The sequence below is a fragment of the Taudactylus pleione genome, unplaced genomic scaffold, assembly GCF_031769625.1.
Source record: "Taudactylus pleione unplaced genomic scaffold, aTauple2 ptg000174l, whole genome shotgun sequence".
Lineage (NCBI taxonomy): Eukaryota > Metazoa > Chordata > Amphibia > Anura > Myobatrachidae > Taudactylus > Taudactylus pleione.
Window position 1 is genome coordinate 8,555,669 of NW_028284576.1, and position 17,552 is coordinate 8,573,220.

Sequence of the window (17,552 nt, forward strand, 5' to 3'; positions counted from 1 at the left end):
GAGCGCTGAATCCTAGCCAGTAGACCACCAGGGAGGGATGGTTTAGTTTGACACTCCATGTCAAAAAAAATACTTTTGTACAAGAGCACAAGTCTTTTAGTAGCTAACTGAAAAATATTCACTAAGAAAGGAAGATAGCTGACTCTTTGTTATCAATTTCCATTGTCTGTTTTGACAACTCACTGTTGCTCAAGTATTAGAAATGATGCGCTGAACTGAAAGTGCATCATTTCTTTGAAAGGTTGGTGTTTTTGGCAAAAATATTCCGAGGACCACACTTTTCCTGACCGGGAATCGAACCCGGGCCACGGCGGTGAGAGCGCCGAATCCTAGCCACTAGACCACCAGGGATGGATGGTTTAGTTTGACACTCCATGAAAGAAAAGGAAGTTTCCTGAATGAAGTCCAAAGCAATGGAATGTGAGGGAGTGGGCTACTAGGAATCAGTTTTAGAAGGAAGGAGAGTAAAAATGGTTGTGCATAGCAGTCTTAAATTACACCACACAGCAGCTTTACCTGATGGATGTATAGTACGGGCACGAAAAAATTATTTTGAGGAGCTAGACGTTGAGAGTCCCTGGCTCCATGATAAATTGTTCTGGTGCTAAAGAAAGAAGACATTAATGATTCAGATATCAAATAAGGTCTAATTGGTTCTGATGAAAAAAATACTTTTGTACAAGAGCACAAGTCTTTTAGTAGCTAACTGAAAAATATTCACTAAGAAAGGAAGATAGCTGACTCTTTGTTATCAATTTCCATTGTCTGTTTTGACAACTCACTGTTGCTCAAGTATTAGAAATGATGCGCTGAACTGAAAGTGCATCATTTCTTTGAAAGGTTGGTGTTTTTAGCAAAAATATTCCAAGGACCTCACTTTCCCTGACCGGGAATCGAACCCGGGCCGCGGCGGTGAGAGCGCTGAATCCTAGCCAGTAGACCACCAGGGAGGGATGGTTTAGTTTGACACTCCATGTAAAAAAAAATACTTTTGTACAAGAGCACAAGTCTTTTAGTAGCTAACTGAAAAATATTCACTAAGAAAGGAAGATAGCTGACTCTTTGTTATCAATTTCCATTGTCTGTTTTGACAACTCACTGTTGCTCAAGTATTAGAAATGATGCGCTGAACTGAAAGTGCATCATTTCTTTGAAAGGTTGGTGTTTTTGGCAAAAATATTCCGAGGACCACACTTTCCCTGACCGGGAATCGAACCCGGGCCGCGGCGGTGAGAGCGCCGAATCCTAGCCACTAGACCACCAGGGATGGATGGTTTAGTTTGACACTCCATGAAAGAAAAGAAAGTTTCCTGAATGAAGTCCAAAGCAATGGAATGTGAGGGAGTGGGCTACTAGGAATCAGTTTTAGAATGAAGGAGAGTAAAAATGGTTGTGCATAGCAGTCTTAAATTACACCACACAGCAGCTTTACCTGATGGATGTATAGTACTGGCACGAAAAAATTATTTTGAGGAGCTAGACGTTGAGAGTCCCTGGCTCCATGATAAATTGTTCTGGTGCTAAAGAAAGAAGACATTAATGACTCAGATATCAAATATGGTCTAATTGGTTCTGATGAAAAAAATACTTTTGTACAAGAGCACAAGTCTTTTAGTAGCTAACTGAAAAATATTCACTAAGAAAGGAAGATAGCTGACTCTTTGTTATCAATTTCCATTGTCTGTTTTGACAACTCACTGTTGCTCAAGTATTAGAAATGATGCGCTGAACTGAAAGTGCATCATTTCTTTGAAAGGTTGGTGTTTTTGGCAAAAATATTCCGAGGACCTCACTTTCCCTGACCGGGAATCGAACCCGGGCCGCGGCGGTGAGAGCGCCGAATCCTAGCCACTAGACCACCAGGGAGGGATGGTTTAGTTTGACACTCCATGAAAGAAAAGGAAGTTTTCTGAATGAAGTCCAAAGCAATGGAATGTGAGGGAGTGTTGCTACTAGGAATCAGTTTTAGAAGGAAGGAGAGTAAAAATGGTTGTGCATAGCAGTCTTAAATTACACCACACAGCAGCTTTACCTGATGGATGTATAGTACTGGCACGAAAAAATAATTTTGAGGAGCTAGACGTTGAGAGTCCCTGGCTCCATGATAAATTGTTCTGGTGCTAAAGAAAGAAGACATTAATGACTCAGATATCAAATATGGTCTAATTGGTTCTGATGAAAAAAATACTTTTGTACAAGAGCACAAGTCTTTTAGTAGCTAACTGAAAAATATTCACTAAGAAAGGAAGATAGCTGACTCTCTGTTATCAATTTCCATTGTCTGTTTTGACATCTCACTGTTGCTCAAGTATTAGAAATGATGCGCTGAACTGAAAGTGCATCATTTCTTTGAAAGGTTGGAGTTTTTGGCAAAAATATTCCAAGGACCTCACTTTCCCAGCCCGGGAATCGAACCCGGGCAGCGGCGGTGAGAGCGCCGAATCCTAGCCAGTAAACCACCAGGGAGGGATGGTTTAGTTTGACACTCCATGTCAAAAAAAATACTTTTGTACAAGAGCACAAGTCTTTTAGTAGCTAACTGAAAAATATTCACTAAGAAAGGAAGATAGCTGACTCTTTGTTATCAATTTCCATTGTCTGTTTTGACAACTCACTGTTGCTCAAGTATTAGAAATGATGCGCTGAACTGAAAGTGCATCATTTCTTTGAAAGGTTGGTGTTTTTGGCAAAAATATTCCGAGGACCTCACTTTGCCTGACCAGGAATCGAACCCAGGCCGCAGCGGTGAGAGCGCCGAATCCTAGCCACTAGACCACCTGGGAGGGATGGTTTAGTTTGACACTCCATGAAAGAAAAGGAAGTTTCCTGAATGAAGTCCAAAGCAATGGAATGTGAGGGAGTGGGCTAATAGGAATCAGTTTTAGAAGGAAGGAGAGTAAAAATGGTTGTGCATAGCAGTCTTAAATTACACCGCACAGCAGCTTTACCTGATGGATGTATAGTACTGGCACGAAAAAATTATTTTGAGGAGCTAGACGTTGAGAGTCCCTGGCTCCATGATAAATTGTTCTGGTGCTAAAGAAAGAAGACATTAATGACTCAGATATCAAATATGGTCTAATTGGTTCTGATGAAAAAAATACTTTTGTACAAGAGCAAAAGTCTTTTAGTAGCTAACTGAAAAATATTCACTAAGAAAGGAAGATAGCTGACTCTCTGTTATCAATTTCCATTGTCTGTTTTGACATCTCACTGTTGCTCAAGTATTAGAAATGATGCGCTGAACTGAAAGTGCATCATTTCTTTGAAAGGTTGGTGTTTTTGGCAAAAATATTCCGAGGACCTCACTTTGCCTGACCAGGAATCGAACCCAGGCCGCAGCAGTGAGAGCGCCGAATCCTAGCCACTAGACCACCTGGGAGGGATGGTTTAGTTTGACACTCCATGAAAGAAAAGGAAGTTTCCTGAATGAAGTCCAAAGCAATGGAATGTGAGGGAGTGGGCTACTAGGAATCAGTTTTAGAAGGAAGGAGAGTAAAAATGGTTGTGCATAGCAGTCTTAAATTACACCACACAGCAGCTTTACCTGATGGATGTATAGTACTGGCACGAAAAAATTATTTTGAGGAGCTAGACGTTGAGAGTCCCTGGCTCCATGATAAATTGTTCTGGTGCTAAAGAAAGAAGACATTAATGACTCAGATATCAAATATGGTCTAATTGGTTCTGATGAAAAAAATACTTTTGTACAAGAGCACAAGTCTTTTAGTAGCTAACTGAAAAATATTCACTAAGAAAGGAAGATAGCTGACTCTCTGTTATCAATTTCCATTGTCTGTTTTGACATCTCACTGTTGCTCAAGTATTAGAAATGATGCGCTGAACTGAAAGTGCATCATTTCTTTGAAAGGTTGGTGTTTTTGGCAAAAATATTCCAAGGACCTCACTTTCCCAGCCCGGGAATCGAACCCGGGCAGTGGCGGTGAGAGCGCCGAATCCTAGCCAGTAGACCACCAGGGAGGGATGGTTTAGTTTGACACTCCATGTCAAAAAAAATACTTTTGTACAAGAGCACAAGTCTTTTAGTAGCTAACTGAAAAATATTCACTAAGAAAGGAAGATAGCTGACTCTTTGTTATCAATTTCCATTGTCTGTTTTGACAACTCACTGTTGCTCAAGTATTAGAAATGATGCGCTGAACTGAAAGTGCATCATTTCTTTGAAAGGTTGGTGTTTTTAGCAAAAATATTCCAAGGACCTCACTTTCCCTGACCGGGAATCGAACCCGGGCCGCGGCGGTGAGAGCGCTGAATCCTAGCCAGTAGACCACCAGGGAGGGATGGTTTAGTTTGACACTCCATGTAAAAAAAAATACTTTTGTACAAGAGCACAAGTCTTTTAGTAGCTAACTGAAAAATATTCACTAAGAAAGGAAGATAGCTGACTCTTTGTTATCAATTTCCATTGTCTGTTTTGACAACTCACTGTTGCTCAAGTATTAGAAATGATGCGCTGAACTGAAAGTGCATCATTTCTTTGAAAGGTTGGTGTTTTTGGCAAAAATATTCCGAGGACCACACTTTCCCTGACCGGGAATCGAACCCGGGCCGCGGCGGTGAGAGCGCCGAATCCTAGCCACTAGACCACCAGGGATGGATGGTTTAGTTTGACACTCCATGAAAGAAAAGGAAGTTTCCTGAATGAAGTCCAAAGCAATGGAATGTGAGGGAGTGGGCTACTAGGAATCAGTTTTAGAATGAAGGAGAGTAAAAATGGTTGTGCATAGCAGTCTTAAATTACACCACACAGCAGCTTTACCTGATGGATGTATAGTACTGGCACGAAAAAATTATTTTGAGGAGCTAGACGTTGAGAGTCCCTGGCTCCATGATAAATTGTTCTGGTGCTAAAGAAAGAAGACATTAATGACTCAGATATCAAATATGGTCTAATTGGTTCTGATGAAAAAAATACTTTTGTACAAGAGCACAAGTCTTTTAGTAGCTAACTGAAAAATATTCACTAAGAAAGGAAGATAGCTGACTCTTTGTTATCAATTTCCATTGTCTGTTTTGACAACTCACTGTTGCTCAAGTATTAGAAATGATGCGCTGAACTGAAAGTGCATCATTTCTTTGAAAGGTTGGTGTTTTTGGCAAAAATATTCCGAGGACCTCACTTTCCCTGACCGGGAATCGAACCCGGGCCGCGGCGGTGAGAGTGCCGAATCCTAGCCACTAGACCACCAGGGAGGGATGGTTTAGTTTGACACTCCATGAAAGAAAAGGAAGTTTTCTGAATGAAGTCCAAAGCAATGGAATGTGAGGGAGTGTTGCTACTAGGAATCAGTTTTAGAAGGAAGGAGAGTAAAAATGGTTGTGCATAGCAGTCTTAAATTACACCACACAGCAGCTTTACCTGATGGATGTATAGTACTGGCACGAAAAAATAATTTTGAGGAGCTAGACATTGAGAGTCCCTGGCTCCATGATAAATTGTTCTGGTGCTAAAGAAAGAAGACATTAATGACTCAGATATCAAATATGGTCTAATTGGTTCTGATGAAAAAAATACTTTTGTACAAGAGCACAAGTCTTTTAGTAGCTAACTGAAAAATATTCACTAAGAAAGGAAGATAGCTGACTCTCTGTTATCAATTTCCATTGTCTGTTTTGACATCTCACTGTTGCTCAAGTATTAGAAATGATGCGCTGAACTGAAAGTGCATCATTTCTTTGAAAGGTTGGAGTTTTTGGCAAAAATATTCCAAGGACCTCACTTTCCCAGCCCGGGAATCGAACCCGGGCAGCGGCGGTGAGAGCGCCGAATCCTAGCCAGTAGACCACCAGGGAGGGATGGTTTAGTTTGACACTCCATGTAAAAAAAAATACTTTTGTACAAGAGCACAAGTCTTTTAGTAGCTAACTGAAAAATATTCACTAAGAAAGGAAGATAGCTGACTCTTTGTTATCAATTTCCATTGTCTGTTTTGACAACTCACTGTTGCTCAAGTATTAGAAATGATGCGCTGAACTGAAAGTGCATCATTTCTTTGAAAGGTTGGTGTTTTTGGCAAAAATATTCCGAGGACCTCACTTTGCCTGACCAGGAATCGAACCCAGGCCGCAGCGGTGAGAGCGCCGAATCCTAGCCACTAGACCACCTGGGAGGGATGGTTTAGTTTGACACTCCATGAAAGAAAAGGAAGTTTCCTGAATGAAGTCCAAAGCAATGGAATGTGAGGGAGTGGGCTAATAGGAATCAGTTTTAGAAGGAAGGAGAGTAAAAATGGTTGTGCATAGCAGTCTTAAATTACACCACACAGCAGCTTTACCTGATGGATGTATAGTACTGGCACGAAAAAATTATTTTGAGGAGCTAGACGTTGAGAGTCCCTGGCTCCATGATAAATTGTTCTGGTGCTAAAGAAAGAAGACATTAATGACTCAGATATCAAATATGGTCTAATTGGTTCTGATGAAAAAAATACTTTTGTACAAGAGCAAAAGTCTTTTAGTAGCTAACTGAAAAATATTCACTAAGAAAGGAAGATAGCTGACTCTCTGTTATCAATTTCCATTGTCTGTTTTGACATCTCACTGTTGCTCAAGTATTAGAAATGATGCGCTGAACTGAAAGTGCATCATTTCTTTGAAAGGTTGGTGTTTTTGGCAAAAATATTCCAAGGACCTCACTTTCCCAGCCCGGGAATCGAACCCAGGCAGCGGCGGTGAGAGCGCCGAATCCTAGCCAGTAGACCACCAGGGAGGGATGGTTTAGTTTGACACTCCATGTCAAAAAAATACTTTTGTACAAGAGCACAAGTCTTTTAGTAGCTAACTGAAAAATATTCACTAAGAAAGGAAGATAGCTGACTCTTTGTTATCAATTTCCATTGTCTGTTTTGACAACTCACTGTTGCTCAAGTATTAGAAATGATGCGCTGAACTGAAAGTGCATCATTTCTTTGAAAGGTTGGTGTTTTTGGCAAAAATATTCCGAGGACCTCACTTTGCCTGACCAGGAATCGAACCCAGGCCGCAGCGGTGAGAGCGCCGAATCCTAGCCACTAGACCACCTGGGAGGGATGGTTTAGTTTGACACTCCATGAAAGAAAAGGAAGTTTCCTGAATGAAGTCCAAAGCAATGGAATGTGAGGGAGTGGGCTAATAGGAATCAGTTTTAGAAGGAAGGAGAGTAAAAATGGTTGTGCATAGCAGTCTTAAATTACACCACACAGCAGCTTTACCTGATGGATGTATAGTACTGGCACGAAAAAATTATTTTGAGGAGCTAGACGTTGAGAGTCCCTGGCTCCATGATAAATTGTTCTGGTGCTAAAGAAAGAAGACATTAATGACTCAGATATCAAATATGGTCTAATTGGTTCTGATGAAAAAAATACTTTTGTACAAGAGCAAAAGTCTTTTAGTAGCTAACTGAAAAATATTCACTAAGAAAGGAAGATAGCTGACTCTCTGTTATCAATTTCCATTGTCTGTTTTGACATCTCACTGTTGCTCAAGTATTAGAAATGATGCGCTGAACTGAAAGTGCATCATTTCTTTGAAAGGTTGGTGTTTTTGGCAAAAATATTCCAAGGACCTCACTTTCCCAGCCCGGGAATCGAACCCAGGCAGCGGCGGTGAGAGCGCCGAATCCTAGCCAGTAGACCACCAGGGAGGGATGGTTTAGTTTGACACTCCATGTCAAAAAAATACTTTTGTACAAGAGCACAAGTCTTTTAGTAGCTAACTGAAAAATATTCACTAAGAAAGGAAGATAGCTGACTCTTTGTTATCAATTTCCATTGTCTGTTTTGACAACTCACTGTTGCTCAAGTATTAGAAATGATGCGCTGAACTGAAAGTGCATCATTTCTTTGAAAGGTTGGTGTTTTTGGCAAAAATATTCCGAGGACCTCACTTTGCCTGACCAGGAATCGAACCCAGGCCGCAGCAGTGAGAGCGCCGAATCCTAGCCACTAGACCACCTGGGAGGGATGGTTTAGTTTGACACTCCATGAAAGAAAAGGAAGTTTCCTGAATGAAGTCCAAAGCAATGGAATGTGAGGGAGTGGGCTACTAGGAATCAGTTTTAGAAGGAAGGAGAGTAAAAATGGTTGTGCATAGCAGTCTTAAATTACACCACACAGCAGCTTTACCTGATGGATGTATAGTACTGGCACGAAAAAATTATTTTGAGGAGCTAGACGTTGAGTGTCCCTGGCTCCATGATAAATTGTTCTGGTGCTAAAGAAAGAAGACATTAATGACTCAGATATCAAATATGGTCTAATTGGTTCTGATGAAAAAAATACTTTTGTACAAGAGCACAAGTCTTTTAGTAGCTAACTGAAAAATATTCACTAAGAAAGGAAGATAGCTGACTCTTTGTTATCAATTTCCATTGTCTGTTTTGACAACTCACTGTTGCTCAAGTATTTGAAATGATGCGCTGAACTGAAAGTGCATCATTTCTTTGAAAGGTTGGTGTTTTTGGCAAAAATATTCCGAGGACCTCACTTTGCCTGACCAGGAATCGAACCCAGGCCGCAGCAGTGAGAGCGCCGAATCCTAGCCACTAGACCACCTGGGAGGGATGGTTTAGTTTGACACTCCATGAAAGAAAAGGAAGTTTCCTGAATGAAGTCCAAAGCAATGGAATGTGAGGGAGTGGGCTACTAGGAATCAGTTTTAGAAGGAAGGAGAGTAAAAATGGTTGTGCATAGCAGTCTTAAATTACACCACACAGCAGCTTTACCTGATGGATGTATAGTACTGGCACGAAAAAATTATTTTGAGGAGCTAGACGTTGAGTGTCCCTGGCTCCATGATAAATTGTTCTGGTGCTAAAGAAAGAAGACATTAATGACTCAGATATCAAATATGGTCTAATTGGTTCTGATGAAAAAAATACTTTTGTACAAGAGCACAAGTCTTTTAGTAGCTAACTGAAAAATATTCACTAAGAAAGGAAGATAGCTGACTCTCTGTTATCAATTTCCATTGTCTGTTTTGACATCTCACTGTTGCTCAAGTATTAGAAATGATGCGCTGAACTGAAAGTGCATCATTTCTTTGAAAGGTTGGTGTTTTTGGCAAAAATATTCCAAGGACCTCACTTTCCCAGCCCGGGAATCGAACCCGGGCAGTGGCGGTGAGAGCGCCGAATCCTAGCCAGTAGACCACCAGGGAGGGATGGTTTAGTTTGACACTCCATGTCAAAAAAAATACTTTTGTACAAGAGCACAAGTCTTTTAGTAGCTAACTGAAAAATATTCACTAAGAAAGGAAGATAGCTGACTCTTTGTTATCAATTTCCATTGTCTGTTTTGACAACTCACTGTTGCTCAAGTATTAGAAATGATGCGCTGAACTGAAAGTGCATCATTTCTTTGAAAGGTTGGTGTTTTTGGCAAAAATATTCCGAGGACCTCACTTTCCCTGACCGGGAATTGAACCTGGGCCGCGGTGGTGAGAGCGCCGAATCCTAGCCACTAGACCACCAGGGAGGGATGGTTTAGTTTGACACTCCATGAAAGAAAAGGAAGTTTTCTGAATGAAGTCCAAAGCAATGGAATGTGAGGGAGTGGGCTACTAGGAATCAGTTTTAGAAGGAAGGAGAGTAAAAATGGTTGTGCATAGCAGTCTTAAATTACACCACACAGCAGCTTTACCTGATGGATGTATAGTACTGGCACGAAAAAATAATTTTGAGGAGCTAGACGTTGAGAGTCCCTGGCTCCATGATAAATTGTTCTGGTGCTAAAGAAAGAAGACATTAATGACTCAGATATCAAATATGGTCTAATTGGTTCTGATGAAAAAAATACTTTTGTACAAGAGCACAAGTCTTTTAGTAGCTAACTGAAAAATATTCACTAAGAAAGGAAGATAGCTGACTCTCTGTTATCAATTTCCATTGTCTGTTTTGACATCTCACTGTTGCTCAAGTATTAGAAATGATGCGCTGAACTGAAAGTGCATCATTTCTTTGAAAGGTTAGTGTTTTTGGCAAAAATATTCCAAGGACCTCACTTTCCCAGCCCGGGAATCGAACCCGGGCAGCGGCGGTGAGAGCGCCGAATCCTAGCCAGTAGACCACCAGGGAGGGATGGTTTAGTTTGACACTCCATGTCAAAAAAAATACTTTTGTACAAGAGCACAAGTCTTTTAGTAGCTAACTGAAAAATATTCACTAAGAAAGGAAGATAGCTGACTCTTTGTTATCAATTTCCATTGTCTGTTTTGACAACTCACTGTTGCTCAAGTATTAGAAATGATGCGCTGAACTGAAAGTGCATCATTTCTTTGAAAGGTTGGTGTTTTTGGCAAAAATATTCCGAGGACCTCACTTTGCCTGACCAGGAATCGAACCCAGGCCGCAGCGGTGAGAGCGCCGAATCCTAGCCACTAGACCACCTGGGAGGGATGGTTTAGTTTGACACTCCATGAAAGAAAAGGAAGTTTCCTGAATGAAGTCCAAAGCAATGGAATGTGAGGGAGTGGGCTACTAGGAATCAGTTTTAGAAGGAAGGAGAGTAAAAATGGTTGTGCATAGCAGTCTTAAATTACACCACACAGCAGCTTTACCTGATGGATGTATAGTAATGGCACGAAAAAATTATTTTGAGGAGCTAGACGTTGAGAGTCCCTGGCTCCATGATAAATTGTTCTGGTGCTAAAGAAAGAAGACATTAATGATTCAGATATCAAATAAGGTTTAATTGGTTCTGATGAAAAAAATACTTTTGTACAAGAGCACAAGTCTTTTAGTAGCTAACTGAAAAATATTCACTAAGAAAGGAAGATAGCTGACTCTTTGTTATCAATTTCCATTGTCTGTTTTGACAACTCACTGTTGCTCAAGTATTAGAAATGATGCGCTGAACTGAAAGTGCATCATTTCTTTGAAAGGTTGGTGTTTTTGGCAAAAATATTCCAAGGACCTCACTTTCCCAGCCCGGGAATCGAACCCGGGCAGTGGCGGTGAGAGCGCCGAATCCTAGCCAGTAGACCACCAGGGAGGGATGGTTTAGTTTGACACTCCATGTCAAAAAAAATACTTTTGTACAAGAGCACAAGTCTTTTAGTAGCTAACTGAAAAATATTCACTAAGAAAGGAAGATAGCTGACTCTTTGTTATCAATTTCCATTGTCTGTTTTGACAACTCACTGTTGCTCAAGTATTAGAAATGATGCGCTGAACTGAAAGTGCATCATTTCTTTGAAAGGTTGGTGTTTTTGGCAAAAATATTCCGAGGACCTCACTTTGCCTGACCAGGAATCGAACCCAGGTCGCAGCGGTGAGAGCGCCGAATCCTAGCCACTAGACCACCTGGGAGGGATGGTTTAGTTTGACACTCCATGAAAGAAAAGGAAGTTTCCTGAATGAAGTCCAAAGCAATGGAATGTGAGGGAGTGGGCTACTAGGAATCAGTTTTAGAAGGAAGGAGAGTAAAAATGGTTGTGCATAGCAGTCTTAAATTACACCACACAGCAGCTTTACCTGATGGATGTATAGTACGGGCACGAAAAAATTATTATGAGGAGCTAGACGTTGAGAGTCCCTGGCTCCATGATAAATTGTTCTGGTGCTAAAGAAAGAAGACATTAATGATTCAGATATCAAATAAGGTCTAATTGGTTCTGATGAAAAAAATACTTTTGTACAAGAGCACAAGTCTTTTAGTAGCTAACTGAAAAATATTCACTAAGAAAGGAAGATAGCTGACTCTTTGTTATCAATTTCCATTGTCTGTTTTGACAACTCACTGTTGCTCAAGTATTAGAAATGATGCGCTGAACTGAAAGTGCATCATTTCTTTGAAAGGTTGGTGTTTTTAGCAAAAATATTCCAAGGACCTCACTTTCCCTGACCAGGAATCGAACCCGGGCCGCGGCGGTGAGAGCGCTGAATCCTAGCCAGTAGACCACCAGGGAGGGATGGTTTAGTTTGACACTCCATGTCAAAAAAAATACTTTTGTACAAGAGCACAAGTCTTTTAGTAGCTAACTGAAAAATATTCACTAAGAAAGGAAGATAGCTGACTCTTTGTTATCAATTTCCATTGTCTGTTTTGACAACTCACTGTTGCTCAAGTATTAGAAATGATGCGCTGAACTGAAAGTGCATCATTTCTTTGAAAGGTTGGTGTTTTTGGCAAAAATATTCCGAGGACCACACTTTTCCTGACCGGGAATCGAACCCGGGCCACGGCGGTGAGAGCGCCGAATCCTAGCCACTAGACCACCAGGGATGGATGGTTTAGTTTGACACTCCATGAAAGAAAAGGAAGTTTCCTGAATGAAGTCCAAAGCAATGGAATGTGAGGGAGTGGGCTACTAGGAATCAGTTTTAGAAGGAAGGAGAGTAAAAATGGTTGTGCATAGCAGTCTTAAATTACACCACACAGCAGCTTTACCTGATGGATGTATAGTACGGGCACGAAAAAATTATTTTGAGGAGCTAGACGTTGAGAGTCCCTGGCTCCATGATAAATTGTTCTGGTGCTAAAGAAAGAAGACATTAATGATTCAGATATCAAATAAGGTCTAATTGGTTCTGATGAAAAAAATACTTTTGTACAAGAGCACAAGTCTTTTAGTAGCTAACTGAAAAATATTCACTAAGAAAGGAAGATAGCTGACTCTTTGTTATCAATTTCCATTGTCTGTTTTGACAACTCACTGTTGCTCAAGTATTAGAAATGATGCGCTGAACTGAAAGTGCATCATTTCTTTGAAAGGTTGGTGTTTTTAGCAAAAATATTCCAAGGACCTCACTTTCCCTGACCGGGAATCGAACCCGGGCCGCGGCGGTGAGAGCGCTGAATCCTAGCCAGTAGACCACCAGGGAGGGATGGTTTAGTTTGACACTCCATGTAAAAAAAAATACTTTTGTACAAGAGCACAAGTCTTTTAGTAGCTAACTGAAAAATATTCACTAAGAAAGGAAGATAGCTGACTCTTTGTTATCAATTTCCATTGTCTGTTTTGACAACTCACTGTTGCTCAAGTATTAGAAATGATGCGCTGAACTGAAAGTGCATCATTTCTTTGAAAGGTTGGTGTTTTTGGCAAAAATATTCCGAGGACCACACTTTCCCTGACCGGGAATCGAACCCGGGCCGCGGCGGTGAGAGCGCCGAATCCTAGCCACTAGACCACCAGGGAGGGATGGTTTAGTTTGACACTCCATGAAAGAAAAGGAAGTTTTCTGAATGAAGTCCAAAGCAATGGAATGTGAGGGAGTGTTGCTACTAGGAATCAGTTTTAGAAGGAAGGAGAGTAAAAATGGTTGTGCATAGCAGTCTTAAATTACACCACACAGCAGCTTTACCTGATGGATGTATAGTACTGGCACGAAAAAATAATTTTGAGGAGCTAGACGTTGAGAGTCCCTGGCTCCATGATAAATTGTTCTGGTGCTAAAGAAAGAAGACATTAATGACTCAGATATCAAATATGGTCTAATTGGTTCTGATGAAAAAAATACTTTTGTACAAGAGCACAAGTCTTTTAGTAGCTAACTGAAAAATATTCACTAAGAAAGGAAGATAGCTGACTCTCTGTTATCAATTTCCATTGTCTGTTTTGACATCTCACTGTTGCTCAAGTATTAGAAATGATGCGCTGAACTGAAAGTGCATCATTTCTTTGAAAGGTTGGAGTTTTTGGCAAAAATATTCCAAGGACCTCACTTTCCCAGCCCGGGAATCGAACCCGGGCAGCGGCGGTGAGAGCGCCGAATCCTAGCCAGTAGACCACCAGGGAGGGATGGTTTAGTTTGACACTCCATGTCAAAAAAAATACTTTTGTACAAGAGCACAAGTCTTTTAGTAGCTAACTGAAAAATATTCACTAAGAAAGGAAGATAGCTGACTCTTTGTTATCAATTTCCATTGTCTGTTTTGACAACTCACTGTTGCTCAAGTATTAGAAATGATGCGCTGAACTGAAAGTGCATCATTTCTTTGAAAGGTTGGTGTTTTTGGCAAAAATATTCCGAGGACCTCACTTTGCCTGACCAGGAATCGAACCCAGGCCGCAGCGGTGAGAGCGCCGAATCCTAGCCACTAGACCACCTGGGAGGGATGGTTTAGTTTGACACTCCATGAAAGAAAAGGAAGTTTCCTGAATGAAGTCCAAAGCAATGGAATGTGAGGGAGTGGGCTAATAGGAATCAGTTTTAGAAGGAAGGAGAGTAAAAATGGTTGTGCATAGCAGTCTTAAATTACACCGCACAGCAGCTTTACCTGATGGATGTATAGTACTGGCACGAAAAAATTATTTTGAGGAGCTAGACGTTGAGAGTCCCTGGCTCCATGATAAATTGTTCTGGTGCTAAAGAAAGAAGACATTAATGACTCAGATATCAAATATGGTCTAATTGGTTCTGATGAAAAAAATACTTTTGTACAAGAGCAAAAGTCTTTTAGTAGCTAACTGAAAAATATTCACTAAGAAAGGAAGATAGCTGACTCTCTGTTATCAATTTCCATTGTCTGTTTTGACATCTCACTGTTGCTCAAGTATTAGAAATGATGCGCTGAACTGAAAGTGCATCATTTCTTTGAAAGGTTGGTGTTTTTGGCAAAAATATTCCAAGGACCTCACTTTCCCAGCCCGGGAATCGAACCCAGGCAGCGGCGGTGAGAGCGCCGAATCCTAGCCAGTAGACCACCAGGGAGGGATGGTTTAGTTTGACACTCCATGTCAAAAAAATACTTTTGTACAAGAGCACAAGTCTTTTAGTAGCTAACTGAAAAATATTCACTAAGAAAGGAAGATAGCTGACTCTTTGTTATCAATTTCCATTGTCTGTTTTGACAACTCACTGTTGCTCAAGTATTAGAAATGATGCGCTGAACTGAAAGTGCATCATTTCTTTGAAAGGTTGGTGTTTTTGGCAAAAATATTCCAAGGACCTCACTTTCCCAGCCCGGGAATCGAACCCGGGCAGCGGCGGTGAGAGCGCCGAATCCTAGCCAGTAGACCACCAGGGAGGGATGGTTTAGTTTGACACTCCATGTCAAAAAAAATACTTTTGTACAAGAGCACAAGTCTTTTAGTAGCTAACTGAAAAATATTCACTAAGAAAGGAAGATAGCTGACTCTTTGTTATCAATTTCCATTGTCTGTTTTGACAACTCACTGTTGCTCAAGTATTAGAAATGATGCGCTGAACTGAAAGTGCATCATTTCTTTGAAAGGTTGGTGTTTTGGGCAAAAATATTCCGAGGACCTCACTTTGCCTGACCAGGAATCGAACCCAGGCCGCAGCAGTGAGAGCGCCGAATCCTAGCCACTAGACCACCTGGGAGGGATGGTTTAGTTTGACACTCCATGAAAGAAAAGAAAGTTTCCTGAATGAAGTCCAAAGCAATGGAATGTGAGGGAGTGGGCTACTAGGAATCAGTTTTAGAATGAAGGAGAGTAAAAATGGTTGTGCATAGCAGTCTTAAATTACACCACACAGCAGCTTTACCTGATGGATGTATAGTACTGGCACGAAAAAATTATTTTGAGGAGCTAGACGTTGAGAGTCCCTGGCTCCATGATAAATTGTTCTGGTGCTAAAGAAAGAAGACATTAATGACTCAGATATCAAATATGGTCTAATTGGTTCTGATGAAAAAAATACTTTTGTACAAGAGCACAAGTCTTTTAGTAGCTAACTGAAAAATATTCACTAAGAAAGGAAGATAGCTGACTCTTTGTTATCAATTTCCATTGTCTGTTTTGACAACTCACTGTTGCTCAAGTATTAGAAATGATGCGCTGAACTGAAAGTGCATCATTTCTTTGAAAGGTTGGTGTTTTTGGCAAAAATATTCCAAGGACCTCACTTTCCCAGCCCGGGAATCGAACCCGGGCAGTGGCGGTGAGAGCGCCGAATCCTAGCCAGTAGACCACCAGGGAGGGATGGTTTAGTTTGACACTCCATGTCAAAAAAAATACTTTTGTACAAGAGCACAAGTCTTTTAGTAGCTAACTGAAAAATATTCACTAAGAAAGGAAGATAGCTGACTCTTTGTTATCAATTTCCATTGTCTGTTTTGACAACTCACTGTTGCTCAAGTATTAGAAATGATGCGCTGAACTGAAAGTGCATCATTTCTTTGAAAGGTTGGTGTTTTTGGCAAAAATATTCCGAGGACCTCACTTTGCCTGACCAGGAATCGAACCCAGGTCGCAGCGGTGAGAGCGCCGAATCCTAGCCACTAGACCACCTGGGAGGGATGGTTTAGTTTGACACTCCATGAAAGAAAAGGAAGTTTCCTGAATGAAGTCCAAAGCAATGGAATGTGAGGGAGTGGGCTACTAGGAATCAGTTTTAGAAGGAAGGAGAGTAAAAATGGTTGTGCATAGCAGTCTTAAATTACACCACACAGCAGCTTTACCTGATGGATGTATAGTACGGGCACGAAAAAATTATTATGAGGAGCTAGACGTTGAGAGTCCCTGGCTCCATGATAAATTGTTCTGGTGCTAAAGAAAGAAGACATTAATGATTCAGATATCAAATAAGGTCTAATTGGTTCTGATGAAAAAAATACTTTTGTACAAGAGCACAAGTCTTTTAGTAGCTAACTGAAAAATATTCACTAAGAAAGGAAGATAGCTGACTCTTTGTTATCAATTTCCATTGTCTGTTTTGACAACTCACTGTTGCTCAAGTATTAGAAATGATGCGCTGAACTGAAAGTGCATCATTTCTTTGAAAGGTTGGTGTTTTTAGCAAAAATATTCCAAGGACCTCACTTTCCCTGACCAGGAATCGAACCCGGGCCGCGGCGGTGAGAGCGCTGAATCCTAGCCAGTAGACCACCAGGGAGGGATGGTTTAGTTTGACACTCCATGTCAAAAAAAATACTTTTGTACAAGAGCACAAGTCTTTTAGTAGCTAACTGAAAAATATTCACTAAGAAAGGAAGATAGCTGACTCTTTGTTATCAATTTCCATTGTCTGTTTTGACAACTCACTGTTGCTCAAGTATTAGAAATGATGCGCTGAACTGAAAGTGCATCATTTCTTTGAAAGGTTGGTGTTTTTGGCAAAAATATTCCGAGGACCACACTTTTCCTGACCGGGAATCGAACCCGGGCCACGGCGGTGAGAGCGCCGAATCCTAGCCACTAGACCACCAGGGATGGATGGTTTAGTTTGACACTCCATGAAAGAAAAGGAAGTTTCCTGAATGAAGTCCAAAGCAATGGAATGTGAGGGAGTGGGCTACTAGGAATCAGTTTTAGAAGGAAGGAGAGTAAAAATGGTTGTGCATAGCAGTCTTAAATTACACCACACAGCAGCTTTACCTGATGGATGTATAGTACGGGCACGAAAAAATTATTTTGAGGAGCTAGACGTTGAGAGTCCCTGGCTCCATGATAAATTGTTCTGGTGCTAAAGAAAGAAGACATTAATGATTCAGATATCAAATAAGGTCTAATTGGTTCTGATGAAAAAAATACTTTTGTACAAGAGCACAAGTCTTTTAGTAGCTAACTGAAAAATATTCACTAAGAAAGGAAGATAGCTGACTCTTTGTTATCAATTTCCATTGTCTGTTTTGACAACTCAC

At 40.8% G+C, this 17,552-nt stretch overlaps 8 non-coding genes across 8 annotated transcripts; all 8 read right to left on the reverse strand.

Annotated features, from left to right (window-relative positions):
* Positions 1 to 279: 279 nt before the first annotated feature.
* On the reverse strand, positions 280 to 351 carry TRNAE-CUC (transfer RNA glutamic acid (anticodon CUC)). The gene has a single exon. It is a non-coding gene; the product is annotated as a tRNA-Glu (tRNA).
* An 844-nt stretch (positions 352 to 1,195) lies between these two features.
* Positions 1,196 to 1,267, reverse strand: TRNAE-CUC (transfer RNA glutamic acid (anticodon CUC)). Its single transcript has one exon. It is a non-coding gene; the product is annotated as a tRNA-Glu (tRNA).
* A 527-nt stretch (positions 1,268 to 1,794) lies between these two features.
* TRNAE-CUC (transfer RNA glutamic acid (anticodon CUC)) lies at positions 1,795 to 1,866 on the reverse strand. The gene has a single exon. It is a non-coding gene; the product is annotated as a tRNA-Glu (tRNA).
* Positions 1,867 to 4,543: 2,677 nt separating this feature from the next.
* Positions 4,544 to 4,615, reverse strand: TRNAE-CUC (transfer RNA glutamic acid (anticodon CUC)). The gene has a single exon. It is a non-coding gene; the product is annotated as a tRNA-Glu (tRNA).
* Positions 4,616 to 5,142: 527 nt separating this feature from the next.
* TRNAE-CUC (transfer RNA glutamic acid (anticodon CUC)) lies at positions 5,143 to 5,214 on the reverse strand. The gene has a single exon. It is a non-coding gene; the product is annotated as a tRNA-Glu (tRNA).
* Positions 5,215 to 12,152: 6,938 nt separating this feature from the next.
* TRNAE-CUC (transfer RNA glutamic acid (anticodon CUC)) lies at positions 12,153 to 12,224 on the reverse strand. Its single transcript has one exon. It is a non-coding gene; the product is annotated as a tRNA-Glu (tRNA).
* An 844-nt stretch (positions 12,225 to 13,068) lies between these two features.
* Positions 13,069 to 13,140, reverse strand: TRNAE-CUC (transfer RNA glutamic acid (anticodon CUC)). Its single transcript has one exon. It is a non-coding gene; the product is annotated as a tRNA-Glu (tRNA).
* Positions 13,141 to 17,049: 3,909 nt separating this feature from the next.
* TRNAE-CUC (transfer RNA glutamic acid (anticodon CUC)) lies at positions 17,050 to 17,121 on the reverse strand. The gene has a single exon. It is a non-coding gene; the product is annotated as a tRNA-Glu (tRNA).
* Between the last annotated feature and the right edge of the window lie 431 nt (positions 17,122 to 17,552).